Source organism: Cygnus atratus, chromosome 2 (genome assembly GCF_013377495.2).
Source record: "Cygnus atratus isolate AKBS03 ecotype Queensland, Australia chromosome 2, CAtr_DNAZoo_HiC_assembly, whole genome shotgun sequence".
Lineage (NCBI taxonomy): Eukaryota > Metazoa > Chordata > Aves > Anseriformes > Anatidae > Cygnus > Cygnus atratus.
The window spans coordinates 156998881-157018946 of NC_066363.1; the positions used below are offsets into that span (position 1 = coordinate 156998881).

General features: G+C 53.7%; 1 protein-coding gene across 2 annotated transcripts in view; it reads right to left on the reverse strand.

Annotated features, from left to right (window-relative positions):
- The window catches only part of PTP4A3 (protein tyrosine phosphatase 4A3), a 36133-nt gene extending 23003 nt beyond the window's left edge, over positions 1-13130 (reverse strand). Inside the window, exon 1 of one of the 2 annotated variants that reach the window (XM_035561688.2) lies at positions 12956-13130. The gene's annotated coding sequence lies outside the window, so the exon portion shown is untranslated. Of the gene's footprint in view, positions 1-10336; positions 10559-12955 lie in introns of those variants that run through there. The other variant, XM_050708472.1, reaches the window with a different exon arrangement.
- Between the last annotated feature and the right edge of the window lie 6936 nt (positions 13131-20066).

Sequence of the window (20066 nt, forward strand, 5' to 3'; positions counted from 1 at the left end):
CGCGGCTCTGCGGAGAGCTGTTGGGCTGCTCTGAATTCCTGCCCGACGGACTGCTCCACCCCTGCGCTGGTTTCACCGTGGGCAAGACCACGTCAGGAGGCTGTGCGAGAGGAATAGGCACCTCGATCCCTCTCGCTTGGTTGCAAAGAGCAACTTGAAGTAAGGAAGCCAAGAAAAGCCGAGCATCCCAGGCAAGGGGGCTTCAGCTGTGGGGCTGCTTGGACCTGGCAAAACCTCGAGGAGCACATTTCACCCACACAGGGAACAACCTGAACGAGGCTGCCCTGTAGAGACTTTTGCCAGCCTTTCAAGGGAGCTGTGGAGAGGGCACAGCCCCTTTGCAGGTGCTGCCCACCTCCTCGCAGCACGGTGGGATGCGTGCTGGCATGTTTCCTTGCTGGCAGCCAAATTTCCACCACCCTGGCGTGCACCAAAGGTGCTTTCCAGCTCGCTTAGTCACTCAGGTGCAGGAAAGCTGGCAGCCCAAAGGCAAGCTCTTCCTGAAACAGGACAGGCTTTGCCGCGGGCTCGGCGGGCGAGAGCCGCCCAGCACTGGCCCCGTGCGAGACGAGCGTTTGCTGTCACGCTGTCGAGGAGGAATCCCATAGCTTCTGTTCTGGGCCGGCGCCAGCGCTGGTTTCTGCTTGCTTTCCGAGCCGAGGGAAGCGAGCAGATGGGCTGTTCGCTGCCGTGAGATCCTGTGAATGAACTCGCCAGCCGCGATAGGAACAGCCGGCTCCTGCTCCCGCTCGGCTGAGCCGCTCCGGCGGCTCTTCTCCGGCTGAAACGCTGCGGGTGCACCCGAAGTAGCCACAGCTGCCCTGCTGCAGCCCCAAGAAAAACCACTGAGCTTGGGGATTGGCACGGGACGGCGAGCATGTCAAAGGCTGGAGCAGCACCGAGTGGCTGCTGAAGTTTAGGACCGTGCTGGGGCAGCACAGGTCACTCCTGAACACGAAGCTCCTGCTTGGAGTTACAGTGCTACGGGTAGGATTCAGTTTGAGAGAAGAAACCTGAATTTAGGGAGCCAAGAGCTCGATTATGGTCAACAGAGTCCTTTCAGCAAACCCTAAAGTGCCTAGTTTCTCAGTGGGCACCTCCTGTGCTTCTGCCCCAGCTCCACTACTGGGGAATCCCCATGCTCCCGTGGCCACTGCGGGAATCTGAGACCCCTGCACGCCTTATCCTCAGCAATAAAACCCCAACCCAGAGCCGCGGCCAGTCCCTAAGTGCATCTCCAAACACATCATGTCCTTGAGAGACGAAGGCTGGGGCTGGAAAAGGATCAGCAGGGGAGCAGGAGACAGCACAGTGTGCTGTGCAGCGTGCATCCCCTCCACCTGAGGTCCAGAGCATGTTACGCACCAGCCTTCAAATCTGCCGCCTGGCTTTCGGGGGAGCTTGGCAAGCCAAGGCATCCTGAAGGGATTTCATTCAGCTCTCCGCGGAGGTCTGCGAAGAGCACGGCCAGATTTGCTCTCACGGCGCTGCCCTGGGAGATCTCAGCCGCTGTGATGGATAAGCTCCTGCTGAATATCCTCGGGCCGTTTGCCTAAAACCCCAATTAATAACCCCGTGTTTTGTCAACAAGGTCAGGCCAGCAGTGAGTCCAAGACTTGGGGCTGGCTAACCTTTTTTCCACCAAACATGCCCAGGGATATTTTGACTCCCTGCCCTTGGGAAGTTTATTTGTGTAGGTCCTTTTCACTTCACAGCTTCCAGCAGCGGAAAGTGCTTTCTAATAGCCGGGGAAAGACTTCGCGGCTGTGGCCGGGGCTCCCCGGCGCTGGAGCTAGAAAAGCAGAGCACCTGCCAAAGCTGCCTGAGAGAGTCCAAGAGGCTTGTAATTAGGCTGGGAGAGAAACCAGGGCAAGTGCACCACGGAGCTCTCACCCCCGGCATGTCAGATGCAACGAGACCTGCAGAGAACTTGCAGGATTTCTTCTTGCTGGAGGTAAAATGTTACTGGGGTCCCAGTGCCCCAAAACGAGAGCAAGGGGGCACAACAGAGAAAGCTGTCCCCACCTTCAGCCTTTTCAGTGTCACATCATCCAGAAGGAGATGATCCAGTGCCAGACCAGCTCAACCAACACTCAGCACCACAGCTCTGCGTCTGATGCTCCCAGTATTTCCAAGCATCAGTGGACATAAGGAATGGATCCGAGAAAACAGCCTAAATTAACCTCTGCCTGGCACGGATTTCAGACTTTCCGAAGCATTTCTCAACCCAGCTCCCCAGCACCCAAGATGTGCAGGGTACGTCCCTCACCTCGAGCACACAGGGAGAAGGCTCCAGCAGCTCCTCTTGGCACAAACGCTTCTGCTCCAAGCAGCCCAGAAATGTTTGCGGGGATTCAAAAGGGCTGGATGAAAGGGACTCGAGCGAGCCTCCCGCGCTGTCTGGGCTCTCCTGGAAAACGATTTGCAGATGCTACAACTGGCTGGCGTGCTCTTCACCCAGATGGAGTAAGCATCTGGCAGGCCCATTATTTAAGAGGCATCAGTGCCTCGCGCGAAGGGTGTGTCCTGGAGAGCCATGAGATTTATTGTTCAGATATAAAGGGGCTGAGCTCCGTCCCGGGAGCACCGCAAGCAAAAGCAACGAGCTCCTTGACACGAGAGCCAAATGGCTCCCGCTTATCGCGCCTGCAATTATTTGCACAGGAAGGGGAGGCCAGGAGGGCAAAGGCACCCCAGGGTGACGCGGGGAGGAAAGGAGGAGAGAAAGCCGTGCCTTTTAACAGCAACTGGGACGTTTTCTCCGGCACATTCCTCTCCTTCCAGTAATCTTGTGGCAGCCTGGAAAGATGGGTTGTGAAACCCAATTCCTCCCCGCCGGCAGCCTCACACGGGGACGGGATGGGGATCCGTCCTACTGCAAACAGCACAGCACCCGTAATTAAACCGGGTAGCAAGGAGAAAGCCTTTCCCACCGTGCATCTCCTCCCAAAACCTCCTGGTTGGAAGGGGGCTGAGTTTGAGCCCCCACGTCTAAGATGTGCACAAAGCCGAGGTGATTTGAATCAGAATAAGAGTAGCAGAGGCTCCCAAGCTGGGTGAGGACCACCAAAATTTCAAATGGACGGTCCATGGAGCTGAGCCCAGCTGCTGGTACATCTTTTCCCCGTCAAAGCCACTTGGGAGGATGAGGGAAAAGCAAAGCCCCTCAAGCTGGGGCAAAGGATACAGCCCGCTCCGCGTGATGCAATATTTACCTCTTCCTGAGATTTGGGCCAGGTCATGCATTTGCATCACCTCGGGCTGTCTTTGCTCAGGGCTCGAAAGTTAAATCCTTCGGGTTTCGGTGTAAATCCCAGCTGGGAGCAGGAAGAGAAGCGCGGTGGGATGCTCCAGGACGGCTCCTCGGGGGAACCTGGTGTCTCCATCCTTCCATCAAAGCCGGGCAAAGCCACGCGCCGGCCGGCGGGGTGCAGCCGCGTGCCGTGCCTCGGCCTCTGCTTTCAATTAAAGCCGTGAATAATCTTTTTTAGCAAGAAAGCCCCGAACGGAGCCCGCTAACGGCAGCCAGATGTGCTGCTCCTGGCAGCCGCAGGTGCGCTTCGAGATGTGGCCAGCGGGCAGGTGGCTTAGCGGGGGAAACCAAGTAAAAAAAAAAAAAAAAAAACGAAATTTAGGGGCAGCTGCCAGCAGAGCGAGTCTTGTGGGTTTGAGCAAACTGCACCGAGCTGGTCCTGGATGCCTCGCGTTTGGGTGAGGCCCTGGGGCTGGAATCGTTTTATTTGGGGCACGCAATAGCCGTTGGCTCCTATTGTGCTCGCCTCTGCCAGGAAGACATCGGTCTGGCTGCGTTACAGCCGGCGGTAATTACGCGCCAGCGATGCCTCCTCGGGAGCGAGGAGGGACAAAAAGGCAAGAGAAAACCTAAACGGTTCTGTGATGGGATGTGGAAATCGCTCCTGTCCGGGGCGTTTCGTAAGCGCCGGCCGTATTCCCCGAAGGACGCCGCTCCGCCTTGCCCGGCTATAACCACAGCGAGCAGCCTTCCCTGCCGCCCCGAGCGCACGGGCAAAACTCAAACCAGATGCTCCAAGATGTCTGGTCGCCGGCTTGAAGACATTTTCTTTCATCTGGTAATTGCTGCTTCCAAGGGAGAAGATCTTAAGCCATCCTCAAGGCTCTTTAAGGATCTTATTTTTGTCTCGGAGCATCTTCTGCCTTGGTATCTGAGCCATCCTGCTGTCCCCATCCCCTCTTCGGAGCATCTAAAGGCTGGCTCGAGTCTCCTCGACCCCATTTGCACCCCTGGGGCTGGCTTATGGCAAACCCACTGCAGGAGGTGCCACCAAGATGGGATGCACAATGCAAAAAAGGCCAGCCCAGGGTGCAAAATGCAAACCTGAGATGTTATTTTGTTATATTTAATGTTATTTGCAGTAATTGCAGTGGAAACACCTCCGTCTAAAGTCACATCAGGAAGATGTCCCCCCCTTCCCGCTGCCACGGCTCTGCTCCTCCGAGAATTGATGTGCCCAAGCCTGAAGTTAATTGAGGTACATTTTTGCTGAGGATTTCCTCTCGTCTTCTTTGGCTTTTCTAGCTTTGACAAATAAACAGCCAGTCCTCCAAGCTCGGGCTCTTTGTTGCTTGCGGTTCCTTCCCCTTCGCTTCTAAGAAACGAATAACGGGAGCGGAAGGGTTGCGAAACACGCCCCGACCTCCCCTGGCTTCAAACACAGCGAGAAATCAAGGAAACGGGGAGAGAGGAAAGAGGAAGAGCAACTGCAGGGAGCAAATGGCCAGCTGCACCTAAAAGAAGTGCTGGAAGCAGTGGACGGTGATGTAGGCAGCAAGAAAACACGATGCCACCAGCACCACCAAGACCAGCGATGGCAAAAAGCGCAGGAGGCGATGCCCAACGGGAGGTCCGGGCTGGAGCTGCGGTTGTAAAGGAGCCTGCGGGCTGCTCGGGGAGGATTCGGAGAGTTTAATGCCTGACGTGATGTGCTAAAACCACCGCAGAATAGAGAAGAGATGCTCTGGGTGGAAACCCACTTGCTGCGGAGCGATGCAGCGGGTTCTGGTTTGCTCCCAGGAATTTGCTCAGCGCCGGGTTGGCACCTGACTTTGTAGAGGAGCGAGGCTGGGAACTGTTACGCCAGCAGAGCGGCTTCGCTGGGAGAGCGGAGAGCCAAGAATAATCCTGCTAAGAACCGCAGGGCCCAGCTCCTCCGCGGCGATGCCAATTTACGCGCGGTTTAACGAGGGCACGGCACTGCAGACGGATGCTGCAATGAACATAAAACCCTGCCTCAGACAGACGAAGGCTGATGCAGTTTAGGTTAAGCAGGATGAAAAAAAAAAAAAAACAACAAAAAAAAACCCACATCGAAATCAGCTTTTAAGTAAAGGAAAGCTTGGGGAAAATAAGGGAGCTGGCTGGTGGTGGTCAGGAGGCTGGAGAAGTTGGGCACCTGGAGAAGATTTCCAGGCAGGGAGGGTAGGAACCGAGCCCCACCTGCCAAGAAGAGGGTCCAAACCAGAAGGAGCAGTTCAGCATCCCCAGGAATGACCGCACGGCCTCCAAAAAGAGTGCAAAAACGCACCCACCGGCCAAGAAAACCCACAGCAGAGACGGCAAACGTGGCAGCAAAAAGAAAGAGCGGGGGAAACGAGGCGACAAAGCGGGAATTTACCACCCCCAGGGGGCAAGCAGAGCCCTGACAGCAAATCCTACGTTGGAGCAGGCTCAAATCGTGCTGAGTTTTGTAGGGTCTCATGCACGGAGCCTCAAGCCTGCTTGGTAAGGTTTTAATCACACCCTAACGAGTCGTGGACGGCCCTAGGCACCCAGAGGGGACCCGTGCTAGGGAGCTGCGTGCGTTTTGCTCCGATGAAGTTAAATGCCATAAATCAATTCGGCTTTGAGCAAAGGACCTGGCTCAGCCCCGCGCAGGAAACTTCTGCTTCGCAAGAACAGGGCAGAGATTAGCACGAGATTAGCACGGCCGGGATTGAGCCGTCACGTCGCTACCCGAGGCTGCGAGCTGGAGGGAGAAGGAAGGATGGTACCGAAGGCTGCCTTAGGGAAAAAAAAAAAAAAACAAAAAACAAAAAACAAAAAAAAAACTCTCTTTTGCCAAAAAGGGGTTTTGCATTGCAAAAGAGGAGAGTGCTAAGGAAATCAGCTTCAAATGGGAGCGCCTCTGTCAGCTGGTGTGGGGCATCCTTCTGCAGGTCTGGATGGTGTAATGGGGAAGTCTGGAGGAAGGAGAAGCTTGGTGAGAGCTCTGCATGGCCCAAAGCAGGACGAGCATCTCAGCATCCCTACAAACGAACGCGGAGCCTCCAGAAAGTGCAAAACGGGTGGCGAAGCGGGGTCCCCGTGCTAGACGCAGCAGTGGGATGAAGCTGAGGGAGCAAACACGACTCACCCAGACCGTCCCCACCGCAGGGATGAACCCTCCAGCCCGTCCCAACCATGCTGGAACCGCAAGCATTGTTTGTTTTTTTTTTTTTAGACCTAGGGCTCTGCAACTCCTTTCCCGGAGGATTTGCTGGGGCCCAAAACGTTGTGGTCGTGCCCAAATCCTGCCCCGCGGCCGCACCTGCCCAAAGGGATGCAAAGCGCATCCGCTGCGTTTACTCTCGGGGAAGCTCCACCGGGATTGAGAGGGGCGAAAAAAAATAAAATAAAATAAAGGCACGGCTCTGTTTTTCCAGCTGACGGGAGGAGGAGGGGAGCTTAAACGCTGGCTGGGCTTCGGGCTCCGGGAAATTCGACTTCTTGGCTTCTCTTAAGACGGCAGCCCCGCTCCCCAGGCACCCTCCCAGCGGCTCAGCGCTAGCAGGGGGAACGGGACCGAGTGGCGGGGCTATTTGTGTAAATGTTCTGTACCGGAGGGGAGCCTGGAGAACAAGTCCCCTTTTTATAGCGTGTTGTATGCTGGCGGCGAGCCTGCGAACGAGAAGGAATTCGGAGAGGAGCAGCGACGACAACAACAAGGAAAAAAAAAGCCTAAGGGGTTGGAGGGATTAGGTCGGGAGGGAGAAAAAAGAGAGCAAAGTGTGTGGTCCGAGGGATGCCACTTCGGGCTGGGAGGCCGGACCCGGCCGGGTAAGCACAGGGGCTGTTCCCATCCGTGGCAAAGCTCCCCCTGGGACTCGCAGGTCTCTGCCATTTCCCTGCCTTAGGAGATGCGTTTCTCCCACCTCCCTGCAGTAAAAAATGATAATTAAAAAGAAAAACAATCATCATAACTTAAAAAAAAAAAAAAAAGAGTCAAGGGTTATTAAAACACTGCCAGGCTGACGGACGGCTTGGCGGAAGGATGGGAAAGGAGTCTACAAGGAGCCGAGAAAATCTTGAGATGAAGGGTGCACGGGGAGGAAAACCCTGCTGCAAATGGGTTTTTAGCAGGGTTTTGCCCCAAATAGGCTTGGTTCATCCCCAGCTCGCTCTAAAAAGGGCAAAGGAGGGGTGGTGGGGAAGGAGAGGTGTGAGTTTGGATACGGCCCCGCTATCAGCATCCCTTTGGGGATCGCTATAGTCTGGATCCCTGTAGTCTGGGGGCTATTTCCAGCCCGGCTGCATTTGCACATTGTCCCTGTTTCGGGGTACCCAGCCTGTCCCCAGCCGCAATTTGGTCATTTTTTGACCAACCCCCCTGTTTTTTTGCCTTCTGCACACGCTGTAATCTGGCACCCACAGAGGCTGGGGAGCGGGGCTGGATAAACCTCCCCTTAAACGCCCCCAAAAGCCACCTTAAAAACCAACGAAACCGGGGCCAGCGGAGGTTACAGCTTTGGTATGAGAATTTTCATGAGCATGAGAAAAAAAAAAAAAAAAAAAAAAGACCACATTGCTCTTTTTTTTGTTTTTTTTTTTGTTTTTTTTTTTTTTTTTTTGAAAGCGAGCTTCAGGGGCTCTGGGAGAGCAAAGCTCACGGCAAAGTTTGTTTTCTGTTGTGCCCACGTTACCAAGCAGTGCCGGCCGAGGAATGCATGGCAAGGGGCGCCCGGCCCCTGGGGACGTGTGGGGACAGGTACGGTGGCACCACGAGGGCCACCGAGCCCCACGGGCAACTCCTGCAAGCCCCGGGGCCCCTCCGGGGTTTAGGGCAAGCTTTGCTTCCAGCAGCGCTCCGCTCTGGGTCGTCGCGGCGGGCACGCAGCTAACAAATAAAAATAATGATTTATACATTAACAAAAAATAGAATAAAAACCTTTTAGAGGCTGGGATAACGAAACCGATTCCCCCGGGGTCTCTCCCCCGCGGTGCCAAGGGTGCAGCGCGGTAGCCGGCAGCTCCCAAAGCCCTCCCCGGAAAAGTTCAAACCCTCAAATACTTGGAATTGCTCTCGGAGGGAATTTTATTTGAGAGCCGCTTTCGTGGCAGCTGGGAATTACCACTCTGCTCTGCCATTTCCCAGCTGCTGACCCCGTTCACACGGAGGGGGCCCCGGGGTGGCCGCCCTCCTAGGGGACATCGGGATCGCCCAGACTCGCACCCCAAATTCCCCCGCTCCCTCTGCATGGGAAGAAAAGCTGCAGGGCACGGCAGAGGGAAGAAAAATTAACTCCTGCACCCAGCTATGAAGCGTTACCCTGCTTAGCTCGGAGGCAATTTTTTAATTTTTTTTTAATTTTTTTTTTTTTTTTTAAGGTTTTTTTTTAAGCCCCTGTGCCCTGGAGAGCTGAAAAATGCACCCAGCCATGTTGCTTCCCTGGAGCGAGAGTGGGGCTTGGGGGCTGTGACCCCGAAAACCCAAAGCCAACAGGCTGGGGCCAGGTCTGCTCCGCATCCCCCGTGAACCCCAAAACCCACCGCGTGCTTCTCCTCCAGCTATTTGCTAGGAAGCACCTTGATCTTAAAATAAAATAAAATAAAGAGGGGGGAGGTCCTGAGCAAGATAGGTGGTGGGGAGCCTGAGCCTGAGCTGAGGTCCTGCCTGAAGCCTGGAAGCACTGGGAGATGCCACCAAGGGGTTGGGGCCGTTCCTAAAGCAAAACCCCGTAGCCCCATCGCTCTCCCCATTGCCCCTGTAGGGTTATGGGGATGTTGTCTGCTCCTCACCTATCTCGGGGCATCTCGGCTGCTCTGCTTGGGCTACCTGGAGGAGAAGGAGCCCTGGGAGAGGCGCAGGCAGGTGGGACGGGTCACGAAACACCCTGGAGGGGTGGAGGAAGCCGGGGGGGACCCAACCGCAGCCCACCTGCGCGGCCGCGTCCCCGGGTGGCGGCAGCCGACAGCATCGGCCCCCGCGGCCCCCCGCGCTGCCTTTCTTCTCGCCGCTGTCACGCTCGGCAGCCGGCTGTGGAAAACCACAGCAGCGAGGAGAGGCTCTGAGTGGCAGCTCGGAGCTGGGAAGGAAACGGCTCGGCGGCGAGGGCCGGGCTGGAGGACACGGGCGTTTCCATCTCGGTGCGCAGCTCCCAAGGGTGCCGCCGGGAAGCGTTTCCTTGCCCAGCTCGCCCTCCCTCCGCGAGCCGGCCCTGTAAAAACCGTGGCCAGGAGGGACCGTATTCGTGTCTCGGCAGAAATGCCGCGACGCTTCGTTAAGTCTGTAATTAAGCAGCGCGACGCGAGGGGCTCCGAGCGGCCGGCGGGGTGCCGGGGGTGGCGCTGGCTCCGCGGGTACCGCCACCCGCGTTGTCAGCCCGGCCATAAAAAAAAGCCGTCAGACGTCTTCACGTAATGCTTAGGGGTAAAAAAGAAAAAACATAGAAAAAAAGAAGAAAAAGGTTTAGCTAGGTAAATAGAGGCTGCTTAAAAATCAAGGAGGGCTCTCGAGCCCTTGCTTCCGGCAATGCAGCAGGTGTAGGGATTGCGTTGCTTCTCTTATTATTAATAGGAAAAAATGATAATAATAATTCTTAAAGGGAAAAAACAGATGCAGGGAGGATTGGTAAGGGTGAAGAGCACCGGTTTGGCTCTGCAGCCAGCTCTCCCCGGGCTGGAAGCCTGCCTCGATGCTGTCTCCCCCAGCACAAGCCCGTGCGGGCACCCCGTGTCCAACCCCCCCCCGGCTTTGCGAGGCGCTCAGAGGCAGCGGCGCTGCCAGCTCCCGCGTTCCCTGTCTGATTAACTGCACTGACGTCAAGAGGAAATCGCCGACAACTATCGCAGAGACGACAGGGGACAGAGCTGCCATCGATCGGGCGCGATACCGCAGCGGGGAGATCCGCGCGGGCAAAAAAAAAAAACCCTTCGGCCCCTCCTTCCCCCCCTCCCCCCCCCCCCCGATCCTCCTGTGCCACGAGGAACGAAAGCCACGAAAGCCGACACGCAACCAGCGTAGAGACGAAGGGAAAAGGACCGTTTTAAGATAAAAAAAAACAAAAAACAAAAAAAAAAACAACAAAAAAAACCACTCGCCTTCCAGGAAACCATTTGGATGCGGACCCCGCGCAGCTGCAGCCGGGCTCCCCGTCGCAGCCTTGGGCTCGGAAAGCAGGCGGAGGACCTGGGGGGGGGGGGGTGGGGAGGGGAGAAAGAAGGAAGGGGTGGGGAAGGGAAGGGGAAAAAGAAGCGGTATCGCAGCCGCCGAGCTGCGAGAAGAGCCTGTTGGCAGAGTGGTCCAGCGATCAGCTGAAATGCAGACGGTCACGTGCGGAGCCTGTCTGCTCCGCGCCGGGGCGAAGTGCACACGCAGCGCTTCCCCGCGCCGCCGGCCCCCGGTCCCCATCCCCGAGCTTTGGCCCCGCAAGGTGACCCACGGCTCCTCACCGGAGATGAGACTCTCGAGGAGACTTCTTTATTTTTTTTTTATGATTTTTTTTCGATTTTCACCCAAGGCACCATCTCGCACCCAAAGGGATGCTCCGGGCTCCACGCGCGCCGCCCCATGGCGCCGCAGCTCCGCCAGGACCGAGCCATCCCAAAAGCTGCCCCCACTGCCATCCTCCTGCCATCACATCCCGGTGTGTTTCACCCTAAAACGCCACCTTTACACCCATTTTTATTTGTACAGAAATCAGCAAGAGGCATTGGAGGCTCCCAGCCGGAGACGCGTTGCATTGCGCCAAAGTCGGGCAGATACGGGCGGACTAAAGAAAGGAGCGTGGTGCTTTTATTTATTTATTTATTTGTTTAATTTTTTTTTTTTTGGAAGGCGGATCGCCTTTCACGCTGCCTATATTTATAGGTAGAGCTGTTGAAATTTTAAGGGCTCCTTGCCACAGGAATCCGGGCCCTTCTCGTGCTCGCCAAGTGGCGTAAGCGAGTAAAACCGAGCCCGTAACGGAGCAGCAGGCGCTGCTTGCCTCCATGAATTTGGGATAAAATCAGAGGGAAAAGAACCCAAAAAACCATCTGAGTGGGTTTTTTCAGAGCATTAAGACTTGCTCGCCCCATCCAAGCCTTCCTGAGATGCAAATGCGGATGCTGCACCTCCAGAGATGGGACAACCCAACACCCACGTGGTGCCCAGAAACAAGTCCCACGCTCCCGACCCCAAAATTTGTCATTTTCTTCCCCAACAGCACGTTATAGATAAACCCCCATGTTTGGTTTTTTTGTTTGTTTGTTTGTTTTCTCCACTGACACTACAAAAACACGTTACGCCCCGTCCGGATGCTAAACCTGCACTTCCCTACGGCGTGGCAACGTGCGTCTATTTAAGACGAACCCCAAACCGTAATTAAGGTTATTGATAGGAGCCTATGTTTATTGCTGGCTATTTTAGTACCAAGCGCCGCTGCATTTCAAGGCGCCGATTTCCACTGCTCGCAAGGGATGATTAGGCTGGAAACGGGCCTAAATGCGGCTTTTTTTGATGTCTTTAAAGGCACAAAGCAAAGAAATGCACTTTGCAGAGGATGCTTCTCGCCAGGGACTGGGAGCCGGCGCGTGATTTTCAGTCAACGAGGCGCACGTAAAAAATGAAATTAAAGCAGTGATAAAGAAAGGAGGGTGGAGGAGCCGACCTCCAGAGGTCCCTTGCCAACCTTTAAGCACGCTGTTACTCCCCGAAAGGTTTCGCCTTTTGCCAGCGGAGCCAACGGGGCCGAAAGCTCGCGGGGCTCCGGTGACACGGCTATTTTGGGCCTCGCGCGAGGGAGCACGAGGATTGCTCCCCCGAGGGAGCGCAGGGCATTCCCCGGAGGATAAAAGTCGCTTCCTCCACCTGCCCCGGTGCCACGTGTGACGGTCCCTGCTGGGATCTGACGTCCCCCCCGTGCCAGGGACTTGGCTGAGGTACCGGGCTGCTGGCACGGCCAGCACCTGGGCTGTTAACTCTGAAGCCTACTGACAACACGAGATGAAGCTCCTGCCTGTATTCAGGTATCTGCGCTGGATGCTGGTGGCAGTACAAAGTCCCCAGCTTTACGTACACCCGCCGGCGTTTCACAGCTCGCTATTATCAACGATCCGACCAAAAAATATATATATATATATATAATGCGACCAAAACCAGCAAGTATAGCCACGGCGTGCAAGGCTTAGAGCACCGTGCAACGTTGCTTGCCCTCCCATGCAAGGCTTATTGCACCGTGCAAGGCTCTGAGCACCGTGCAAGCCTTACTGCACCGTGCCCCCCAACACCCCCCCAAAATTTCCAGGACCCCCGCACCGTGCAGCACCCCCCCCCCCCCCCCCCATAACACCAGCCTCCCACGGTGCAGGGCTCATTGCACCACGCCAGGCTCATTGCACCGTGCAAGCCTCAGAGCACCGTGCAGGGCTCATTGCACCGTGCAAACCCTCTTGCCCCGTGCCCCCCAACACCCCCACCCCCCCCAAATTTCCAGGACCCCCGCACCGCGCATCCCCCCCCTCCCACCGCCCCCTCCTGGCTCTCACCGTACCCACAGCGTCTCCCACGCGTGGAACGACCCCGCGCTGTCCCCGTGCCCCCCCCCAAAAACCCCATTCCCCTCCCCTTTAACCCCATTTCCCCCCCCTTTAACCCCATTTCCCCCCCCTTTAACCCCATTTCCCCCCCCCAAACCCCCTTCCTCTCCCTCCCCGCCGCCCGGTTCTCCCGGTACCGACCTGCTCGCCGGCTCCGGCAGCTCCGGCAGCGCCTCCCGGCTCGGCCCCACGCCGCCCTCGCCGCCCCCCGCCCGCACATGCGGCCCCCGCCGGTCCCGGACCCGCTCCCGGTGCCGCTCCCGGTCCCGAGGCCGCCGCCGCCTCCGCTCCGCTCCCGTCCCCGCTCCGCTCCCGTCCCGCGCGCGCGCCGCCGCCGCCGCTTTGGCCACGCCCCCTCCCGCTTGACCACGCCCCCCCCTCCCCGCGCTCGGGCCGCGCCTCTCCCTCGTCACGTGGCGGCGGCGGCGGGGAGCCAACGGGGGGCCGAGGAGGGAGGGGGCGTGGTTTTGGCGGGGAGGGGGCGTGGTCACGGGGTGGGCGGGGTCACGGGGCGGCGGGCGGGGTTTGTGGGTGGGCGGGGCCGGCTGAGGGGAGGGAGGGAGGGAGGCCCGCCGGCCTCTTTTTGCCCTTTTTTCCCTTTTTTTTCGCATTTATTGCTGATTTCTCGCGGGCTTCTCCTAGCAGGGCTCCTTGTGGAGATGCTGAGGGTGTCACCGGCGTTGAAGGAGAGGGGTTGTGGGGCTTTTTGGGAGTTCAAAAGGCGTCGTGCACAAATAAGAGCTGGAGGTGGATATTGGGAGAGCCTCCAACATGCTTCCATTTCAAGGCTGTGTTTTCCCCAAGGGATGTTCAGGCTCTCAGAGGCACTAAACCTGTGTCCAGAACCATCTCACAAAGCTGGGTATTTTCTGAGAACCCACCTTGTTAAAAAGGTCAGGAGGCCACAGCCTCTGCTTATCCTCCAGCAGAACCTGCGGACGTCTGATGCTCAGTGTTTCCATAAGAAAAAAAAAAAAAGAGATGAAAATAAAGATTTTGAATTTCTTAAAACGTCACACACACACACACACAGAATTAGTAAAGAGAAAAGTCAGTTTTACCAGTCTTAATGTAATGAGTCTTCGTATCTGGGTAAGTAGAGAAAATGGATCTTTTGCTAAATTTTTGACTCTCTTGGTGAATTTCAGAGGATGTTAGAGACGTTCAGTCCTGGTAAGCGTGAAAACAGGCGGCTGGATAAAAGGGCCATCCACCTGCACGCCGAAATCCTACCTTGCCCTCTCCAGGGAGAGGCACAGTATCAGCCTAACCTCGATGAGACAGCAGCAAACTCACACCTTGCAGTGGAGCCCTGCAGAAAACAGAAACAAAACCGTGACTTCCCTTGCTGCCAACATTTAGGTTTTGCTCTTTCACTCCCCGCTGTGCTTTCTAAGTGAGAAAATGATCTGTTCTTCACATCAGTTTGTTGAATGAAATACTTGGAGCACGTCTTTTTGGGGTGCTAAAATCAGTCCAACAGAGCTTAGCAAAAGCTCTGGAGGGGCACAGCTGTGCTGGGGCTGCTGATGTAGGACTGACTAAAAACCCACTTGCAAATGCTTTCTTTAAAAGCAAAAAACTGAAAACTGGAAAAAAAAACCACAAAACACTCAAAAGCAAAAAAAATAAAAAAGAACAAAGAAAAGCAACTTTGCAGCTGCTTTACTTGGGTGTTTTTGGTGAAATCCTTTATGGTTGAAGCAGCACAACCCTTTTTCCTTCCCTGGCGTTTCCCAGGCGTGATGGGGAACTGCTTTAGGCTCTGTGGGAACGTGTTTGTTTTTCTGTATCTTTTACTGTGTGTGAATATAAAAAATTGATTGGAGGAACACCTTCAGGTCTCCTGGCGAGCCTGAGTCCATCTTCAGCCAAACCCTGCCTTGTTCTCAAGAATATTTTAGAAAAAAACAGGCAGAGAGAAATGTTTCCACAATCAGGTCACTGCCTTAAGAGGATCACATAGGCTTCACGTTAGCTGTAATTTCCTGAATTTGAATGGATTTGCAGCACAAATATCGACGATATCCTGTGCGTGGTAGCATCCTTGAGCATGTTTTTCAGTGTAAGGCACTGAAAAGCAAGGTGGAAGGATTGTAACCTCTGTGCGGGTACTAATCCCAGGGGGCAGCAGCCATACACCTGTTTTTTCTGAGTTTCTGTAATATTCTTTTTTCCCTAGTCCTTCCCTATCCCTTCTGTCGTTTCCATTTCAGCCAAATGCAGCTTTCTTTGAGCCAGGACGCTCTAACACCGAACTGATGGAAAAAATTACTCTCCTTTTTGCCACCTGCAGAGAATATTTCTCGTAGTTGCTGGAAGAAAGGAGCAGAAAAATGATAATTCTCATTTGGGAAGGCTGCAGGAGAAACCACTCCACTGGGGTAGGAAGTGAAACATGGATTCCTGGTATGTTGGTGTTAATGCTTCAACACAGATCACTCCTTCCTCCCATCCACTAATTAATTAAACTGAACAAGTCCTCCACCGAGTAGAGCAGGTAGTTTTCAGCTCCTTTGGCGGAGCAGTTACCACATCGTGTTCCTCTGGGATTTCAACAGCTGGATGAGGTTTCTGGTTAGCATTCCTGACAGACGTCACGTTCACCTGCAGCCTGGCTTTCTCCAGCTTGCACAGCTCCTGGAAGCTGCTGGGCAGTGACTAGTAAATACTTCTTTCTCGGAGAGCTGAGAAAGTTTAGGAAAAAAAAAAAAAAGCAAAAGTTCTGATTCAGATATTTTTTTTTTTTTAATTAATTTAGCTTTTCCTCCAGAAGAGGCCGAAAATGGAGCATTTGCCTCTTCCTGAAGAGTCACTTAATAGCTGGACCAACACTTGGACTTCACTTGAAGGCACTGACTAATTGAGTTGCATTCAGCACAGGAGCGAAACTGAAGTTCACTCATACGTGCTAACGCCTTTCTTGTTCCCACACTCATCAAAACCGTGCTTGCATACTTCATGGCTTCCCCGGGTATTAATAGTCGATGAAGCCTTCAGACCAGAAAGAGCTGGGCCCAGACTCTACGAGGTTGTATTTGCATGGACGAGAGATGGGGGAGGCCATACAGGGATCATCGCTGAGTAGCAGTAACAGAAAACCATCTGACTTTTATGAGTTGATGGCTGTCCTGGTGATGCTACGTGCTATGGTCCTCAAGCTTTGTCCTTTTTTATTGCAGATGGTGTAGTGGCCCTTTGATTTAAGGAGGTTGGTGGGAGGCAGCTGGTTGCTCCATCCATGCCCCACTTCATCTGGCACTTGGAAGCGTTGGGAAGTGCTGCAAGAGCCCTGCTCACTGCCAGAAGTTACCTGCAGCCAACCTCATGGACCTATTCAGAGCCTTCGTTCTCCTCATTAAAGGACATAGTTGCATAATTTTCCTTGTGTGATAAGCAGCAGGGCCTACTTTCTGTCTCACACCCAGACATCCAGACTTAGCCAGCCCTAAGGAAAGGACTATTCTGCGTAACCAGCTCTACCTGGGAGTGCAGACACATCCTAAGGGCATGATACTATCGGTGCAGAGGGGAGAGGGTGTGCCCTGGGCATCCGGTAGAGACGAGCTCTGCGGCTGGTGCCGAGACGGCGACTGGAAGAAAGAGAAAAAGATGGAGCTCAGAAATGTCTCTGTGCCTCGGAGGAGTTTCCTCCTTAGTTCCGTGAGAAAGAAAAAATAATAATAACAGTGCTTCATTTTTTTTTTGTTGGGGTGAATGGGGAGGATTTTCAAGAGACGCTTCTGGAAGTTGACCGAGGGAAGGGAACTTGTTCACCTTCGTCTTAACATCAATGGTCAAGTGTCTGGATTACCAGATGAACCGCAAATAACTTGATCTGGCACCATTCAAAGCCAGCAGAGTCCTGGGGCTGTACATGGTGTAGATTCCTGGCCTGGGCTCTAATTCCTTCTCCTACAAGATCTGTAGGATCTCACTTGGCTAGGCACACGTTCACCCCTTCGTGGATGCTCTTAGTCTAGACGAAAGCACCTTGCTGTGGTTCAGCTTAGACCTCTTTGGCGATAAATTAGGTGAAACCCAGAACTTTGGTACAAAAATCCAGCACCTGGGGCAGGATCTGGCCTTCCTGAGGGGGTTTGGCTGCGCTTGGTGAGGGATGTGAAGGAAACTCATGGCTCCTGGGGTGGTGGAGGCAGGGGAGGGATGAATCAGTTTGCAGTTGTGAGTGTGGGAGCTGTTTTTCCCTTGCAGAAGTGCCTCCGTGGCAATCCACCACAGGTCTGCACTGTTCCAGGAAAAATAAAAGCGACTGGTTTTTAAGCTTAAACTGGAGAAGTTCCTGCTTTCGGTCTTGGCGGGCCTTGCTTTGATACCAGCGGTGGCAGCAGGGAGACCAGGCCTCCCACAAGCTTCCTTTCCATTTCACAGAAAGTGGGGGCAGGCAGAGGTTAAGGGGCTTTCCCAAGGCCGTGTAGGAAATCAGTAGGGCAGCAGGCTGGTCATTAGGACATCCTTTCTCCAGAATATATAAAAAAAAAAAAAAGCTGGGCCTGAAGAAGGTTGTGGGACCATCCCATCTCCTCAGGCACTCGGCCTGGCAGCAGGATTATTGCATACTTCCCGTGCCTCTGCTGCCAGAGGTGAATGGGAAAGGGGGTGTGGGGGAAACGAGCCGGTTGCTGTTAATTCAGTTGAGCTTGACTGGACATGCACAAGCAATCCGGAGAAGGAAATAATTCTAGTTCTGTCTGGTTCAGCAGAAACTCCACCCACTGAAGCTTTCCGGCAGGAAATCAAGTTACAAACATTACATGATCTGAGCAAATTCTCATACACTGAGCCTGCCCTGGGGACAGGACACTTTTGCTGGCTGCTTATTGAGGCTGAAGTTTTAGATATCTTAACCCTTTCTGGAGGAACGTCACAGTTTCTTGTGCTGGCCAGGCTGGGGAGCGAGAAGAAAAATGGTTTTGTGATTTTTGGGGTCATGCTTTGGCAGCAAAGAAGTCCCGAAAGCTGTCTTTATGTGGAGGGAAGAAGGGGAGGGCTGGGAAGTCTTTCTTCTACTTGCTTTTCCTACTGAAAAATTGAGCTCTGTCAACAATATGTTTCCTGGAACACCCTAAAGATGACCAAAAAACGTGTGGTTTCTGGCACCAGCCTGACCGTGCAAGTGAAACCTCTCAATGGAGAAAGGAACCAAATGGGACTTGGACTGTTTCACACCCATTGTTTTCTATTAGCAGAAAGGCCTGAAAGACAGTAGGAGAAAAGCTGCCATGGTAAAAAAATTTGGGCACCTACAGCTTCTGTGAAGGGTTAAGATAAATTGCAACCTGCACGTTTAAATGATATAACGAGCCTTAAGGAAGTAAACCTTGACGCTTGCTAGCAGCCCTGATAGTTAAAATGAAAAAGCATAAGGAGGGAGCCTTTCTTTTTGCCTCCTGGGAAGCAAAAAAAATGCAGCACAGCTCTTCTTTTTCCCTCTATCCAATTACCAGCAGAGCAGATGAATGTGTGACGGTGAGAAAGGAGGAAAGGTGGGAGCTGCCTGCAGTGACAGCAAGGCTGCTTTTTGCCTGCTGGCCTTTTGGGGAGGACTTGCAGCCTCTCGATGTGATGCTGGAGGGTGGAAGGTGGGGATGGCCCCTGCTAGCATCGCTTTCCGCCTGAGCACGCCGTGTACCATGCCTCAGATTTCCTTTTTGTTCGCCTAAGGAGCAGCGCATCTCCTGATGAAGGTCACAGCTTTGATCCCCACGGCTTGCTCTCGTGTTTATGGATGGCCATTATTAGTAACAGAGGCTAGTGCCTGCACTTCTCCGCGCCTGCCCTTGGCTGGCTGCAAGGGAGCAGGGGCAGGATAACAAAAGAAAGTATAAATAGAGCCTTTTTAAAAGCCTGTTAAATAGAAGTAGACTTTTGGGGAGGAGGGAGAGAGAATGAGGCGTGTTACCATAGTAACTGCCAATGGTTTATTTAAAAAGGGCAGAGAAACAAACACCACAAAAAGGCGAAGCCGAGAGGAGCTGGAGATTTGCAGGAGGAATCTGTCGGGGCGCAGACACCGAGGGGCCAGGTAAGAGCAGCGAGCTTCTGCCAAAGCCGTGCTGAAAAAACGCATCCCACTTCACCTTTTGCAAAGCAGTCTGGAAAATGTTACTTTGAAAGGTGTGTTTTCAGTTAGTTTTTTTTTTTTTTTTTTTTTTTTTCTGGGGGGGGGAGGGGGCTGGAGGATGGGAAAATGCATGAGAAGAAATGTCAGACGGGTAAGATCACCAGGAGCAAAGGGCCCTTACCTCTGCCCAGCCTGGACCCCCTGGGGGCAAAGCCTAACTCATGCTTTTGGTCAGCTCCATGTTACGGAAATAGCAGAGGATGTTCCCTTTTTATTATTATTATTCCCACAGGTCCAGAACCAAATTCAGCCTTGACATAGGTAGATCTGCCAAGTAGGCACTACTGTGGTTTTGATCCTGCTCCTCCATCTGGATCAAAGATTTTGAAGGTTTTCCTTTTCTGTCGCATTTTCACTCTTGCATTTCTGGCTCCAAGGTCAGGTTGTTGCAGCAGGCAAGAGCGTTCAGGCTTCCTCACTCATTCCTCCATGCTCCGAGACTTTAAAGAAAGGTCAAAATAGGCTTTAATCATAGGATTGGTGACATTTGGTGGTAGAAGAGACCATCTGCAGCAGAAATGGAGGTCAGAGCCATGCGGTCACCCCATCCTTCTGGATCTGCTTTTTCCACCTGCGGAGGTGAGGGCCACATTTTTTGCTTTTGTGCCCTGCGTCAGAGATGTAAATTTCTGGGAGTGGGATTGTCTTCCTGCTTGCTCCAACAGCACTAATCAAACTGGGAACCTGGGCAGAGAGGGCTTTCAGGGGCTCCCACAATGTCTGCTACTAAAACCAGAACCCGAATGTCTTTTCCTTTATGCAGACTGTGCTTTGACACCAGCAGCACTAGAATCATCTTTATTGCTTTTTTTTTTTTTTCCTGCAGCAAAGCTCTCACCGGGTCAGGAGCTGATACGAAAGCTGAAAATGCCAGCAGCTGTGGTGGCCAAGGGTGCTGGCTGCCTTCCCTTATCCTGTCTGCTGTCTTGCTTTCCCCTCAGATGTGTATTTCATAGGTAAAGCAGCTGACTGTAATGATTTTCGTTCATTCCCCTGTTGCCCAGGAGGCTGCATCCTGCTTGAAGACCGCCTTGTGCTAAATTCTGCCTATTCACGGGACAGGAAGATGCTTTCTGCCCCAGAGAGCTCATAACACAAGAAAAGAAA